The sequence below is a fragment of the Natator depressus genome, chromosome 4 (assembly GCF_965152275.1).
Source record: "Natator depressus isolate rNatDep1 chromosome 4, rNatDep2.hap1, whole genome shotgun sequence".
Classification (NCBI taxonomy): domain Eukaryota; kingdom Metazoa; phylum Chordata; order Testudines; family Cheloniidae; genus Natator; species Natator depressus.
The window spans coordinates 52,344,082-52,360,749 of record NC_134237.1 but is presented as its reverse complement, the minus strand read 5'-3'; the positions used below and the strand labels follow the sequence as shown (position 1 = coordinate 52,360,749).

The 16,668-nt window shown below is 41.6% G+C and overlaps 1 protein-coding gene across 1 annotated transcript in view; it reads left to right on the top strand.

Moving 5' to 3' along the window:
* Nucleotides 1-16,668, top strand: part of RNF150 (ring finger protein 150) — a 187,677-nt gene that overhangs the window by 33,455 nt on the left and 137,554 nt on the right. The window lies entirely within an intron of this gene.

Below are 16,668 nucleotides of genomic sequence, written 5' to 3'. Positions count from 1 at the left end.
TTATTGTGGTAAATATTTTCAAGATTTCCCTCTTTTTATGAGAGCTGAATCTCTCACTAAAATGTTTAATTTTGCTAGCAGGCCTGGCAGAGTTTTAGAGGAAATATTATGTTAACAAATCTGTGATAAAGAAACAGCATAGGATTAAAGATGTAGTCTATAAATGGATTTTATCACTTCAAATGCATTGAAAAAATAGCCAGAATCCACTCAAATGCTCAGACTGATGATTATGCATTGGATATTGCTTTATAATTATACAGTTTATAACTTTTTTAAAATCACTTATGTCAAGTTATAACAAGATTTACTTATAGAGATGCCTAATTGAATGTGAAAAGAGATAAGGAGAAAGGTTAGATAACATTAATTTTCATTTTGGTGCATAGGGGAAATTTAGCCATACATCTCATTAATGTTTGTTGAAATTGTGTAGCTGGATACCCACGTAGCAATATTTAATACTTTTTCCTAAAGTGAAAGAGTACCCCGCTCTGTGACCCTATATAAAAAGGTCTATCGTGATTTTAGTGTTATATTGAGTTAGAGTTGTATTAATTTAGATATAGTCGGACTAACAGAACTCTATTAGTTCCTATTAGGATAAATACACCTAATAATGAGTTTGGGATTACTTTTCAGGGTGCAGGCATGGTTTACAGTGTGCAAAGATCAGTTACAGAAGTGCGACTTCATTGGTCTAAATTGTATCCATACAAAGGAGACTGATGAAAATGGGAGGCTGGAGAGAGCAAAATGGAATTGTTCCCTGAATCTAGGAGAAGTAGGTAGAATTGATATGGTAGGTAAAAAAGAGGTCCTGGGGCATGTATCCTCAAAATATTTTTTCCGATTCTCTATTGAAGTCTCATGGTACAAAAAGAAATCCAGGAGCCTCTTATGACTCATTTTGATATTAAAAACATACACACCATTGAGGATTTACACAGGGAAAGGGGTTTTGAAGTTTGTGGTCTTAATACCACTAAGCTGTCATAACTCTTCTTCTGGTTTAGCTGTGCATACTCAGATTTGCAATGGAAATGGGGCTTTTCAAAGTGGGGTGGGCGGAATAGAAAAGTAGAAACTACACTCTAAATAGTGCTGCTAAAACCTAACCAGGCAAGACAAAAAATGTGGCATAAATAAAATGTTATGGTGCAGTATAAAAGATTATGGGCCACATCCTCAGCTGGTATAAGTGATCGTAGCTCCACTGACTTCAAGGAAGCTATGCTCATTTATAGATGATCTGGATATTCATTTTAGTCTGATTAGGAAGACCTGTCTAGTTTATTTGTGGCTCCACCTGCCATCATTTGTGCTGATTTTCCAAAACAAGTAGAAGAAACTGTGGAGTTTTAAAAAACATAGGGGGAGGGATAGCTCAGTGGTGTGAGCAGTGGCCTGCTAAACCTAGGGTTGTGAGTTCAATCCTTGAGGGGGCCATTTGGGATGGGGCAAAAATTGGGGATTGGTCCTGCTTTGAGCTGAGGGTTGGGCTAGATGACCTCCTGAGGTCCCTTCCAACACTGATAGTCTATGATTATTTATACTAATAATTGTTTTTAGACTCGAGAGAGGCATAAGCTCAGAGTGGCACTATTGTATGTTAGAGTCCTGTTAGGTATTTCAACAAGCCACAGCTATCGAATCTCTGTAATGAGATTAAAGATCACTTTAGGAAAAAGTATTAAAAATGACCAGGAGAGGGTAAAACATGCTCAGTAGCAGTGGTGCACTGTAATGGAAAAATCAACCATTGTTTGAGGTGGAGGAAAGAGGCTGAAAGAGAGGATGAAGTGCTGGATGGACAGGAGGTGATTGAGGATAATGAGATGGGTCAGGTGGATGTCCTAGAGGAAGAGACGAAAAGGCCAGGACAGCAGATGTCACTGCGGCAGCCAAACAGCAGGGCAATCCAAGATCTGTATCGAGGAAGCTACAACTGGCGTGAGAGGGAATGTGTCTGAAAGAGCAGGATGTGAAGTGTGAAAAGAAATGGCAGTGCAAGGAGATGTCAGCAACCTGACCCTGGAGAGGTAAGTGGGCAGGAGATAATTGTTACTCCCACATGCAAATTCGAAGTCATTTCCTCAGTGACAAGGATCTGACAATGTGAGAGGCTGACTAACAGATCAGCCATTTCTGTAGTCCAACCCACTAGGTTAAATGACAAACAAATCAATAGCAGGCCTATGCACAGGGAGAGGATAGCATGGGAGAGGAAGTGTGCCAATAGGGTAGCAGGTGCCCAGCAGTGGGTGGCTGCTGTTCTAATCATAAGGGAAACTATTTTCACCAGTCTGTCTTTAAGATGGAAGTGGGCATCAGAATCTGTTTCAGCCAGAAACTGGGGAATCTCCTTCATAAGTGCCCCTAGAATAGGAAGCAGAGCCAAGGGTTCTGGATGGTGCCTGCGCTGCTCCTCTGTTTTGTGAGCAGTGTAACAGACATAACAGAACCAGACATTGCACAAGTCCTGCACTTTGCCAGCGCGACTCCTGAAGTGCAGCTCTGAGCATCCCACATAGCTTCAAGCTGCCTTATATCAATGACCCTTGGACATACATGGCAGCATATATGGAAAGCAGACCATGTCCAAGCACCACAACACCAGCGGTTGGCATCCCAGATGATGTGGCACATGCAAAGATACCCTGGTGCTGAATTCTGGTATCCATGCACTTAGACATTTCCAGAAATTTGCATTACACACCAGTGTCATGTGCTGTACAGTAAGGTAAACGACTAAATGTATAAACTATGGAAAACAGTAGCATGCCGTCAGCAAGACAAAAAGCATTAAAGCTATTGAAACAGAACAATAAGGAAGCCTGAATAGACAGACATAAAACTTCTAACACTCTGGTTAACCAAGGAAAAAGGTCTTTTAAGTGACTCAAAAGTCCATTAAAATTCTCTTCCAAAAACTTTAAATTTCAAATTTGTTTTCCGTTTGAACTTTGCCCTTTTAAAATGATCTCAAACGATTGTTTTCTATAAATAAAGTAACCCCTTCCACCCAAGTTCTTTTATATTGACAAATACATAGAAACAATGGGAAAGTTGGATGCTACTATTTACAAGTGGAGAATGGTGAGCTACTGCTGTGACTAAAGAGTTTTTTTCCCATCAGTTAACTGTAATTTCTCATTTCTCAAATGCTGTGGCTAATGGACTCACCATTTGTTTATAATTGGGATGCAACACCCAATAATACACGGTAGCCTACAAGTTAAGTCATGCACAGCATATGAAGGGCCTCCAACAGAACCTGAGAATGGGCTTCTTTCGTGACCAGCTAGTCTTTTTCAGAAATAAATTTTAATTCTATGTGAAAGATCCTTGCTCCTCTCAAGGAATCAACTGAAAATATTGGAATGTTTGTTAATTAATGTAGTTCTTTCATTATAAACTTAATCCAGACCTTTTCACTGTTAAAGATCTGCAATATAATTTAATATTAAATCTCTATTTCTAATTACAAAGAAGCATAAACTATTTTTTAATTGTTCTAAACATAATTAGCTAGCTTTTTTTTTTTTTTTAAATAGTTAACATCCTAACAGTCTGATGTAGGCTGAGACACATTTTCACCCAGGCTTTAATCTAGCTTCCTTTTGTGCACATGCCTATATTTTTAAGGTGCAATCACCCCAAAATGCACATGTAGATGTTAAAACTATTCAAATGCAAGTGTTAGAATTAGCAGGTGCGTGTGCAATTTTTCATTTATCCAAGCAGAGATCAAGGGCTGAAATGCAGGCAGGCCCATGAAATGCAGCTCAGCAGATGAATGCATCTGTGGGGGGGAGGGTGCAACAGACCAACCAATCCCCCTTCCCCTAAGGAGAATTTCAGAAGTCAACTTCTATTTTTTGAGAGGGGGAAGCCGTAATGGAACAATAGTTTTCTGGAAACACTGACACCTGAAGTATGTGTTTCTTTCTTAGGTACTGAATGTCAAGGGTATCACCAGAAGATGCTAAATTGGTGTACCCCTGACCTCCGACTGGTTTTGGAGCAAGATTCTCAAAAGGAGAGAGTGTGATCCCAGCAATTACCACCTAGTAAATCCAACTTAAAGCCCTTGTAAAATTACACATAACGTGAGGAAAAGTGCTTTTTCACGGAATTACAAGATTAGTGAATAAAGGTAATATTGATGCATTTTAATTAAGCATTCAGGAAAGTCTTGTGAAATCTCACTTGGCAAATGAATCTAATCTAGCTTTGATAGGAGTACAGTCTCATGGAAAGAATACTAACAAGGGGAGAATAATAAATATGAAGAAGATAACAACAATGGCAAAGTATTGAGTTAGAGGAGAAGTAGGTTGTTGCAGGCAACAGGGTTAGGGCTGATGTTAGTGAGCTCTTCAGCTTAGAGAATGGGAATCAGGAATCCCATGTTAAAGGCCCAATTCAGCAAGTTACTTAAGCATATGCCTTGTATGCTTAATGTTAGTCATTCCATTTGAAGTCACTAAGACTACTCATTTGCTTAAAGTTAGGTATATGCTTAAGTACCTTGTTAAATTCAGGTCTGTGCTAGGAAGCCCTATAAAAAGCATAATAGCAAGTTGCTGGCTTTCCTTGTTGTGTAGAACAAACTTGCCTGTGCTGTGCCATCATTTCACACCGTTTCATTGAGTCATTGGAGGCTTTTTGCCAACATTGTGCTTCATCTGTTACTGCCAGGAGAATAATCTAATGATAAAGCACGTGCACGTGTTGCCGAGCTATTCTGAGCTCCAAATAGGGTGAACAGAGATGAAGAGGGAACTGAAGAACTTAGGGTGACCAGGTGTCTTTTGGACTGGAACACTCAGTTGAAACTGGACCCTTGCGGCTCCGGGCAGCACCACCGACCAGGCCGTTAAAAGTCCAGTCGGCTGTGCTGCAGGCCTAAGGCAAGCTAGTCCCTACCTGTCCTGGGGCACTGTGCTGCGGCCCGGAAGCGGCCAGCAGGTCTGGCTCCTAGGCGGGAGGCCACCGGGCTCCACGTGCTGCCCCCACCCTGAGCACCAGTGAGAGCAGAGGGCACGGAGCCTCCTGGACACCCCCCCACCCCCCACCTACTAGCGCCGGATCTGCTGGCCTCTTCTGGCGTGCACGCCAGGTGGTGTCAGGAGAGACAGGCAGTCTGCCTCAGCCCGCCCCCGCTGCACTGCTGACCAGGAGCCACCTGAGGTAAGCCCACATCCCAATCTCCTGCCACAGCCCCCCCCAAAACTGGAGCCCCCTCCTATACCCCAAAGCCCTCATCTCTGGCCTCACTGAAGAGCCTGCCCCCTAGCCCTGAGCCCCCCAATCAAGACCCCTTCTGCACCCCAAGCCCCTCATCCCCAGCCCCACCCCAGAGCCCTCACCCCCTCCTGCACCCAACCCCCTGCCTCCCCCACCCCCACACTCCCAATCCCTCGGCCCAAGCCCCCTCCTGCACCCCAAACACCTCATCCCCGGCCCCAGCTCAGATCACATCCCCTGCACCCAAACTCCTGTCCCAGCCCAGAGCCCCCCTCACACCCCAAACCCCTCATCCCCAGAGCCCACACCCTCAGCCAGAGCCCTCCGCCTCCGCACTCCAAGCCGCTGCCTCAGCCCAGTGAAAGTGAGTGAGGGTGCGGGAGAGTGAGCCACTGAGGGAGGGAGAATGTAGTGAGCAGGGGGCGGGGCCTCAAGGAAGGGGCGGGGAGGGGGCAGGGCCTCGGAGGGGTGGGGCTAGGGTGTTGGTTTTTTTGCGATTAAGAAGTTGGCAAGCCTAGAAGAACTGTTAGAGAAATGACAACCTACAGAGGAAGATCTTCAGAGAGCCAGAAGACTAAAATATGAAAGAAAAAGTAATAAACTAATAGCTGTCACAAAAGGAAAATGGGTGTAAAAATAAAGGGATGCTGTCAAGATAAAAATCCTGGGTCACATCCTGACCCCTGCATCTTTTTGTGCCACTCAGCTGTGTAAAGGGTCTAGCAATCTCCCTCTGTGGAGACGTGCCCAAGTGACATAGAGCCAGCTCTACGACAGTCTCCCTTCCTATCCCTATGGGGGAACATGGCTGGAGCAGTACAGCGCTTTGGTGAGTCCCAGGTGGTCTAATAGCCCTTTGGCAGTGAAAGTTTGAAAAGCCCTGAAGGTGCTCTGATTTGTGTGCTGGGGTAAATCCAGACCCCAGTTTGCACCAGAATGTGGGAGGCATAAAGGTAACACCTTTGCCCTGTCAGTTATGCCTCATATTCTGAAGAAATCTGATTACCCATGTTATAAGTATTACCTTATTAAAACTAAAAGTAATTTTTTAAAATCTAATTCAGATTTGACCAATTCTATTTGAATTTCATTAATTTTTTTGGTGTTTCAGTCAGATTTGACAAACTACAGAGATCCGGTCACTTCCTGTTCGTAGTCATTTTTATATTTTGGTTCTTATGGACTAGCAAAATGCTGATCTTTTTAAGGTTTGCAGCCCTGCAGGGGTTTATTTTATTATTTGTCAGTATTACATCACGGTGATATATATATATATATATATTTTTTTAACAAGCAGTCTTCATAATATGCAAGTTCTTTAAATATAAAAGGGGGAAAGTTGCTGTCTAAAGTTTATCCCCATGATAAATCCTGACTACAAAATAACTAAGTTTAACACAACTGCGGACTACCCAAACCGTCTACAGAATTCCTGCATTTTAGGTGCTCAAATGCACTCGTATTCCTTTGACTTTCCCTAAAATTCTTGCAGTGCCTAATAGTGCTATCTTCTGGAGGTCACTGATCCTGACGTCTTGCATTTTATCTTCCAAAGCACTTGCAACCCCTCCCAGATGATACCAAGCTGGGAGGGATTGCAAGTGCTTTGAAGGACAGGATTAAAATTCTCAAAATGATCTGGACAAACTGGAGAAATGGTCTGAAGTAAATAGGATAAAATTCAACAAGGACAAATGCAAAGTACTTCATTTAGGAAGGAACAGTCAGTTGCACACATACAAAATGGCAAATGACTGCCTAGGAAGGAGTACTGCGGAAAGGGATCTGGGGGTCATATTTAGCTTGTGATCCACTATGAATCAACAGTGTAACACTGTTGCAGAAAAAGCGAACATCATTCTGGGATGTATTAGCAGGAGTGTTGTAAGCAAGACATAAGAAGTAATACTTCTGCTCTACTCTACGCTGATCAAGCCTCAACTGGAGTATTGTGTCCAGTTCTGGGCGCCACATTTCAGGAAAGATCTGGACTAATTTGAGGAAGTCCAGAGAAGAGCAACAAAAATGATTGAAGATCTAGAAAACATGACCTATTAGGGAAGATTGAAAAAATTGGGTTTGTTTAGTCTGGAAAAGAGAAGACTGAGAGGGGACATAAGTTTTCAAGTACATAAAAGATTGTTACAAGGAAAAGGGAGAAAAATTGTTCTTAACCTCGGAGGATAGGACAAGAAGCATTGGGCTTAAATAGCAGCAAGGGGGGTTTAGATTGGACATTAAGAAAAAATTCCAAACTGTCTGGGTGGTTAAGCACTGGAATAAATAGCCTAGGGAAGTTGTGGAATCTCCATCCTTGGAGATTTTTAAGAGCAGGTTAGACAAACACCTGTCAGGAATGGTCTAGATCAGGGGTAGGCAACCCATGACATGCTTGCCAAAGGCGGCACTTGAGCTGATTTTCGGTGGCACCCACGCTGCCCGGCCCTGGCCACCGGTCCGGGAGGCTCTGCATTTTAATTTAGTTTTAAATGAAACTTCTTAAACATTTTAAAAACCTTTATTTACTTTATATACAACAATAGTTATATATTATAGACTTATAGAAAGAGACCTTCTAAAAACGTTAAAATGTATTACTGGCATGCGAAACCTTTAAATTAGAGTGAATAAATGGAGACTCAGCACACCAAATCTGAAAGGTTGCTGACCCCTGGTCTGGATAATAGTCCTGCCATAAGTGCAGAGGACTGGACTAGATGACCTTTCGAGGTCCCTTCCAGTCCTATAATTCTGTGATTCCTGATGTCTTCCTGAGCTGCTCATTCGTACCCTTTGGGATCTCTTCAGGTGGTCCAATAATCAGTGGGACCGTCTTTGCTCTTGTTTTCAGTAATCATTCCACTTTGCTATCTTTCCGTATTTCTTTTTTTTATGTCTGTCTGCTGATAGCTATATCAATTAATATGGCCTTGTTTATCTTTTCTGCCACATAATTGATTTTGTTTTTTGGCGGTACCCACAACGTGCAAGGTTCTGTACAAACAAAGAAGGGATATCTATAGTGTAATTTTAAAAATTTTAAATATATATTTGTTATACCAATAAAATAAAAACCAGCAGGATCTTATTAAAGGGGAAAAGGCAAAATACCACATTTATTGTGGATACAGAAAGAATCATAGTAAGCAGTTAGTTATAGCTATAACATTCCATTCAATCTCCTATTTATTCACACATTCATTCATACAAACACACACACACACAGAGGTTCTGCAAGGTTGTTATCATAGTTACCAGCCTTAGAGTTGCTCATGCCAAGCCACTGGCCAGGTGGCCTGGACATGAGGAGGGAGCAGGGCCTTGTCAGATGCTCATCTGATGCTCCTGGAAGTTGGTTTGCAGAATCAGACCCCCCCCTCAAGTTCTTACTTTCTAGAGTCCATTGTTATAGGAATTTCTTCCTATGCCAGTCTATGGGAATTGCTTCATCATGCTGTTGCTGAATCAATCAGCAGATAGCACATTCCTGACGGCTCCATGCTGCTGGATGTTATCTTGTTCTTTGGTTCTCCCATTCTTGAGGCTATTGGGTGGATTCCAGTCTGCCCTCCGGGGGTCCTCTGGTTATTTCCACTTGATGCCTTCTTCAGCCGATGGACACTGGATTCTTAGGCTGGCACCTCCCTGATCATTCAGTTATTACCCACACCAAGCATCCATCCACATACATCCTCTATCTCTATTTTAATCACAATTGTTAATACAACAAAAGGGCGGGGAGTCTCTGGGTGCTGTTTCTGTTGTTACAGAGTATTGCTTTGAGTCTCTCTCTGTGTGAATTGCTTTGAGAACAGACTCTGTCTTAGAATGTACTAACACAATTAGCAGCTTGCAAGTTTCACACATAAAGGGAGAGAAACAGTACCAAAAACCAAGAGACCTCTTAATTAGTAATACCCTGGAATTTAAACTATGGGGAATCAAACTCATTTGTGATTTTAATACAGAACTTCTTTAATATGATCCAACATATACATCAATATTTTAAAAGTCAATTTCTCTCATACACACTGGCCTAAATCATCCTCTTAAACACACTGCTTAAAAAGCCATTAACATCAGTGATGATGATTTCAAGTTCATTGACATTAATAGGAGTTGCATGGATGAAAGTGAGGTCATAATTTGCCATGTGACTATGCTGTGCAAAAACAAAACAATTTTTTCTTTTTTTCTCTTGTTAAATAAACATAAAATACTTGAAAAGGTCCCTTCTGTTTTCATATGCATCTCCCTTAATTGTGGCTGTAGGAATTGTTATTTTGAAATAGATTTTGTTTTAAAATAGTCAGTAGTCCATAGTAAATACAAAAGTGCTCTCACCACATATAATTTTGAAATCAGTGAGCTGTAGCTCACGAAAGCTTATGCTCAAATAAATTGGTTAGTCTCTAAGGTGCCATTAGTACTCCTTTTCTTTTTGCGAATACAAACTAACACGGCTGCTATTCTGAAATCTGCTGAAGTCAGTTTAGTTTCTCTAAACCTAGACAGAGCATAATTTACCTGAGCTGCCTGTGAAATTGCTTTTTTTTTTTTTAAATCAGACCGTTAAAAATAGCTTAATCAGAACTAAATGTTTTTACAGTGTAGACCAACAATTGCTAAAAATGATTTAAACCTCTCTTAATGTGACATTATTACATAAAGGCTGAGAACCAGCCTGCCAAATTGAAGCCCAATGCAAATAAAAATGGTCAAATAGTAAACCTACAAAAATTGAAATAACACAAGACAGCAGTGTTGTCAGGCACCACTATGGTAACTCTGGGCAGTTTGTGTCCTTTTTTTTTTTTTTTTTTTTTAAAAAGGATCAGGTCACAGTTAGCTCCAAATATAGATATTGTAAAAACAAGCTTGTCTAAAACTGAAGGGCAATAGAAATATTTGAGTGATTGTACATGTCCATTCAACTTCACGTGCGTGCGGGTTCAGTGCACTAGCGTTGGCGATTTTTCCCTTAGTGCTACCCATTGAGACAGTGTGTGTGCCCTTTGCTGCTTCGTGCTGCTGCGTGATGCTATACAGTAAAGGGCAGAGCCACCCTGATTCCTCCTAGTGTATATCTACACTGGAATTTAGACACCTGTGGCTGGCCCAAGCCAGCTGACTCGACCTCATAAGGCTTCGGCAAAGGGGCTGTTTAATTGCCATGTAGACATTGAATGTCCCTACCACAGTTCAACAGCCCCTTAATCTGAGCCCTACGAGCCCAAGTCAGTTGGCGTGAGCCAGCTGCAAGTTTGTGATTGCAATATAGACATACCCTTAGTTCCTTCTTACTGCCCATGATAGCTGTTGGAACGTTCTGTCTTGCTACTGCAAGTGTTTCGCTTTCTTATTGTGTATAATTTAGTTAAGTTTTGTCCAATCAATTCTCATTTAAACCAGACCAGGGCAAAGCAAAAGTAATGGGGCTGAGGATATTACCCTCATTATTTTCATCACTATGGACTACTCCTGCATTTAGTACCAGTTTTGGGACCTTGTCCAATGTCAATTGATGGTAATGGATATTTGGCTCAGGCTTGTAGCCCCAGATCCACAGAATTACTTGTGTGCCTAACACACTCAGACTTGGGTGCCTAAATCCCATCTTTAGGCACCATTGCAATCCACAAAACCTCACTCAGCTGCCACTTACGTTTTTGCAGTACAAATTCCCTAGGCACCCGAGTTTCTGTCTCTGGGCATGTGCACTGCTGCCTCCTTCTAGGTATCTGAGCACCTATCTCCCCCCTTGTTACAGAGTGATCCACGAACTCGGGGGAGACATGTTCATCTGGTACCCAATCTGGTAGGCATGCTTAGAGGCAGCCTAAATTCATGCAGAATGAGTGGAGCTGAGAAAAGAGGACCTCCCTGAAAAACTTTAGACCAGTGGTTAGAAGAGACACATGCCCCGTCTCATGTGGAGAAGAGATTTGAACAGGGATCTGCCACCTCTCAAGTGAGAGCCCCAACCACTGAACTACAGTGTCATTTTAACTCTTTCACTGGCCCAGATGATATTTAGTTATTCAATTGTTTAATCAAAGTGGAACATCGTCAATAGGAGAGATAGAGGAAGACGCACATCAGAATATTCCATAATCTAGTGGTTAGGGCACTCTGGTGGTTGGTGGCTGGCTGCTGTTCAAATCCATTCATCTCCTCAGGAGGAGGGAGCACTTGAACTGCTGCTCTCCCACATTCTGGGTGAGTGCTCTAACAAAAGGGCTAAAGGTGATAAGGGAGATCTTTGGCCTCCTCTTCCTCTCCTCCCTGCCCCCATTTGTGTGCAGTTAACTTCTGAGCAAACCAACTGGATCAGGCTCTGCACATGACGTAAATAATGCATCTATCTTCCCCTGTTTGTGGATCGCTAGCAGAGATAGGCACCTATCTCTGAGAAATGTGTGAGGTTTAGGACATATCAGGATATTAGGATTATATATATTAGGATGCTGATATCTCCCATATCAGCATCTCCCATTGGCTAGCTTAGGCAGCTTTCTGCGCCTAAGTTAGGCATTGTAACACTCGGCAACAGCTAAGTCCTTTTTATGGATTTGAGCCACAGTGCTTACTTGTGAATAAACATGTTGACTTCAGTGGGTAATGGATTATGTCCTAAATTTAGCAAACCATTGAGCTATCTTCATATGGCATTAAGTTTGTTTGTTTATTTATTTGAACTACAAGAATAATCAACAATTATGCCATGCAGTAATGCTAGCATTGAATCAGGAGATGCCATTTCCAGATATGTACATTCTTTAATTTTAAAAATATCCATTATAGTTTCCAGCTTACTTTTGTCTGTTATACTTTTGAATACACAAAAAATTGTACTGTAGACCATTTAAAAACACCAACTCTCTTCTAGAGACGGAGTATGATGCTGCTTTTGTTTGGAGATATCAACAATAGGCAGCCTAAAGACAGACACAGGTAAAGTGAAGGTTTTTCAAAAATAGTAAGTAACATGTCTATGGTACATTTTCAAGAGAACTAGTTCTTACCTTGTTGACATTTGTGCTTGAATAGGTAGGAGACACTTTTTTCGATAAGGGCATGGCTTTCTGGGATACCTTGTCTCCTTAAATTAAAGCATGTCACAGTGTGTTTTGTTTAAACTGGTGGTTGTCTTAAAACGTGATTGCTGTTTGTTGTAATATATGATTGATTTGTTGTTTTATTTGATACTAATGGGGTCTGTAACATCAGGGCTTTATATTTATTATTGTGGCTTCAATCACATAATGCAATATTACTTGCATTCCCCTTGGGAGGCCTCTGTAAGAAGAGATGCTTCATCAAAGCATGTTTTCCCCAGAAGGAAGAAATAAAATACATTTTACAAAAATACAGTAGTGAATAAGTACTGCCAGCCATCTTGGCTCCATGTCAGCTGTTACCCTGAATTCATCTCAGTCCCATAAAGGCACACCTTTTGAGTACTTCATTTGAGGCTGAGGTTTCTGTAAGAAGACACTTTCCGTTTTCTCAGTCCGTGCAATTTGAGAACCGCTTAGGCAGACATCTTTTTTTTTTTTCTTTTTCTGTTCTGTTTCTTCTCTGGGTGTAAGGCAGTGCATGCACCTTTCACAGTGTTTTAACACATGCCATACTAGACTCTGTACCATCCCCAAGAGAAGGCGAAGAAAACGTGGTGCTTTTGAAGACTGCGTACTTGTAAATACAGTACATAGTGTACATTTGTTAATACTAGAAAATGAGTTTGAATTTCGCTGAACTGTGAACAAAATACACAACAGCTCAGTAATGTAGTGATCTGAAATGCACTCGAATGCTACAGCTGTGCCTCCCTGTACATGCCAATACCACATTGTCAGATTTTAGTAGTGTGAAATCGGTTTTCATTCTAGATGAACAAGAGCTTCAATTGTAATCTATTTCAATTCCAATGACTGTACTGTGGGTAAATGTGTTGGATGGCAATTCAGTGTACAAGGGAAAAAAATTAGCTTCTTACACGTTGACTGGAATTTCAGTGCTAATTATAACATCATGCTATGCGTATAGTTATGGTAGAGAAGGTACTTCCCGTTTTATGGTTCTTATAACATTCTAACAAAAATTTACCTTCTAGGGTTAAATTTATCACAATTATTTTTAGCCCAGAGGTGAATTTGTTGTGAAAGTTTGATAAAAAATTCTATCTGGCTATTTTTGAACTATCAGAACTTTTTTTTTTAAAATGGAATTTTTTTCACCAGGAAGAATACAGCTATTTTTCTCAACCCAATAGTCTTGGAGTTTGCAAGACATAAAGCCCTTATCACCATGAATTAACTGTAAAATACATAAGTTTTCAATTTCAGTTGGCATTTTTGATCCTAGTTCTGGAGGTAATTGTTTTGCTGAAAAGTGATGTCATTTGTGACACAGAGTCCGTTGGAAGATGCTATAAACAACCTTCTGCCTTGCCTTTTGTTCTTCAGATTGATCCCAGTGGAGGTGAACCCTCAGGCCTGTACATAGTTCCATTGAAATTAATAGGCTCTGTCTAGGCAGAGGGGTCTGGCTACATGGCTCACCTCACATATATAATCATGATTTATATATTATAAATTATTACAGCTTTTAAAATTTAACATTTAAAATTAGAATTTTTTATGCTTGTTTTGAACCGTGATTAAAGCTGATTGGAAACTTTAGTTTCCAGTCACTTCTCTGGTACTCCCATGCTAACTGACAAAAATAAAACAAACAAACAAAACCCCACAAACCATATTTTTTTTAGGAAGATGGATATCTTCAGTAATGGTCTCAGAAATGCCAACTCTGGTTAATTTTTAAAAAGCTATATTTCTCCATTTATTCTTGGTGACCAGTTCTCCTTATCTTTGGAAAGCAGACCCAGTCCTGGAAACATTTATACACTTGCATAAAATTGTTTGCAGGACTGGAGCCTATACTGTTAGGCTGAAGAAAGAGTGCCATTTTTCCCTATGCATTGTGTTACTTTCTACTCTGAAAAGTGACTGTAAACATGGCACTTTCTCACTCCACAAATCAGCTACTTGTGTGTATTCAAAGTCTCATCTGCTCACCTGAGTGAGAGAAATAAGCTTTCTACTGAATTTTTACTCCTGTTGGCCTTGAATACCCAAAATAGTATTAAGGGAGACAGATTTTTTTTCACATTATGCATCATTAACAAATTTGTTAATCAGTGAAACCTATACAAACCCATGGAGTTTTACAGGTCATTAAGAGCCTAATGTGAAGACAATGGGATTGTGCAGATATAACTGAGTACATAATTTGACCTCTGGTAATAATGAGAGAGAGAACACACGAACTAAGACTGACTCTGAGGCTACATTTGCATCAGTACTAGTTGGAAAAACAATTTTTTTACTTGCAAGTTGTAAATTTAATATGGAAAGTATTGAGAAACACAAAACATTGGAACCCCACCACACCATTTTTCTAACATCTGTTTTCAGAACAGAACTGCACCTTAAAAATACTCACAGGCTATTATTACTGTGATGGATATGACAATATCTTGCAACAGCCTGGACAAACCTTATGGAATTAGGCTAAATCTTACTGAGCTGAGTTTTGGTATTTTGGGAGTCTGTTTTATTGAAAATGTAGATATTTGTGGGATTGTGTGGAACTTCTTTGGGAGGAGGGCATGGCTAATGCAATCTCTAGGAGATGTTAGAAACTTCAAAAGACTTTTGGGGACAATACATGGGGAGTAGATTTATTGGAAAGTACATTTTTAGGGGATGGGGGGTGAAGGAAATGCAAATAACCTGCCTCAGATCCATCTTTTTGAAGCTGCACTTTGAGCAGAGACCCACTGTCTGACTGATACCTATTCACAGTTTCTTCAAAGAACCAAATTGGATAAATGAGTGACTCTCAGGGTATGTCTACACTGTGAAATTAGTTCGATTTTATAGAAGTCTATTTTTAGAAATCTATTTTACACAATCGACTGTGTATGTCCCCACTAAGCGCATTAAGTCGGCAGAGTGCGTCCTCACTACCGTGGCTAGCATCAACTTACAGAGTGGTGCATTGTGGGTAGCTATCTCACAGTTCCCATAGTCTCTGCTGCCCATTGGAATACTGGGTTAAGCTCCCAATGCCTGATGGGGCAAAAACATTGTTGCGGGTGGTTTTGGGTACATGTCGTCAGTCACCCATCCCTCCATGAAAACAATGGCAGACAATTGTTTTGCACCTTTTCTCCTGGGTTACCCATGCAGACGCCATACCACAGCAAGCATGGAGCCTGCTCAGCTCACCGCTGCTGTTGTGAGCATTGTAAACACGTCGCACATTATACTGCAGTATGTGCAGAACCAGGCTAAAAGACGCCAGCACGAGGACGATTGTGATGAGGACATGGACACGGACGTTCCTGAAAGCGCGGGCTGTGGCAATTGGGACATCATGGCGGCAGTGCGGCTGGTTGATACAGTGGAACGCTGATTCTGGGACCGGCAAACAAGCACAGACTGGTGGGACTGCATAGTGTTGTAGGTATGGGATGATTCACAGTGGCTGCGAAACTTTCACATGTGTAAGGCCACTTTTCTTGAACTTTGTTGCTTTCCCCTGCCCTGAAGCGTATGAATACCAAGATGAGGGCTGTCCTGATAGTTGAGAAGCGAGTGGCGAAAGCTCTGTGGAAGCTTGCAACGCCTGACTGCTGCCAGTCAATCGGGAATCAGTTTGGAGTGGGCAAGTCTACTGTGGGGACTGCTGTGATCCAATTAGCCAATGCAATCACTGACATTCTGCTGTCGAGGGTAGTGACTCTGGGAAATGTGCAGGTCATACTGGATGGCTTTGCTGCAATGGGGTTCTCCAACTGTGGTGGGGTGATAGATGGAACACATATCCCTATCTTGACACTGGATCACCTTGCCAGTACTTCTCAATGGGTACTTGAGGGGTACTTCTCAATGGTGCGGCAAGCACTGGTGGATCACAAGGGACGTTTCACTGACGACAATGTGGGATGGCCGGGAAAGGTGTATGACGCTCTCATCTTTAGGAACTCAGGGCTGTTCGAGCAGTTGCAAGAAGGGACTTACTTCCCAGACCAGAAAATTACCGTTGGGCATGTTGAAATGCCAATAGTTATCCTTGGGGACTCAGCCTACCCATTGCTCCCATGGCTCATGAAGCCGTACACAGGCAGCCTGGACAGTAGTAAGGAGCTGCTCAACTATAGGCTGAGCAAGTGGAGAATGGTGGTAGAATGTGCCTTTGGACGTTAAAAAGCTCGCTGGTGCTGTTTGCTGACTAGGTCCGACCACAGTGCAACCAACATTCCCATTGTTAGTGCTGCTTGCAGTGTGCTTCATAATATCTGTGAGAGTAAGGGGGAGATGTTTATGGCCGGTTGGGAGGTTGAGG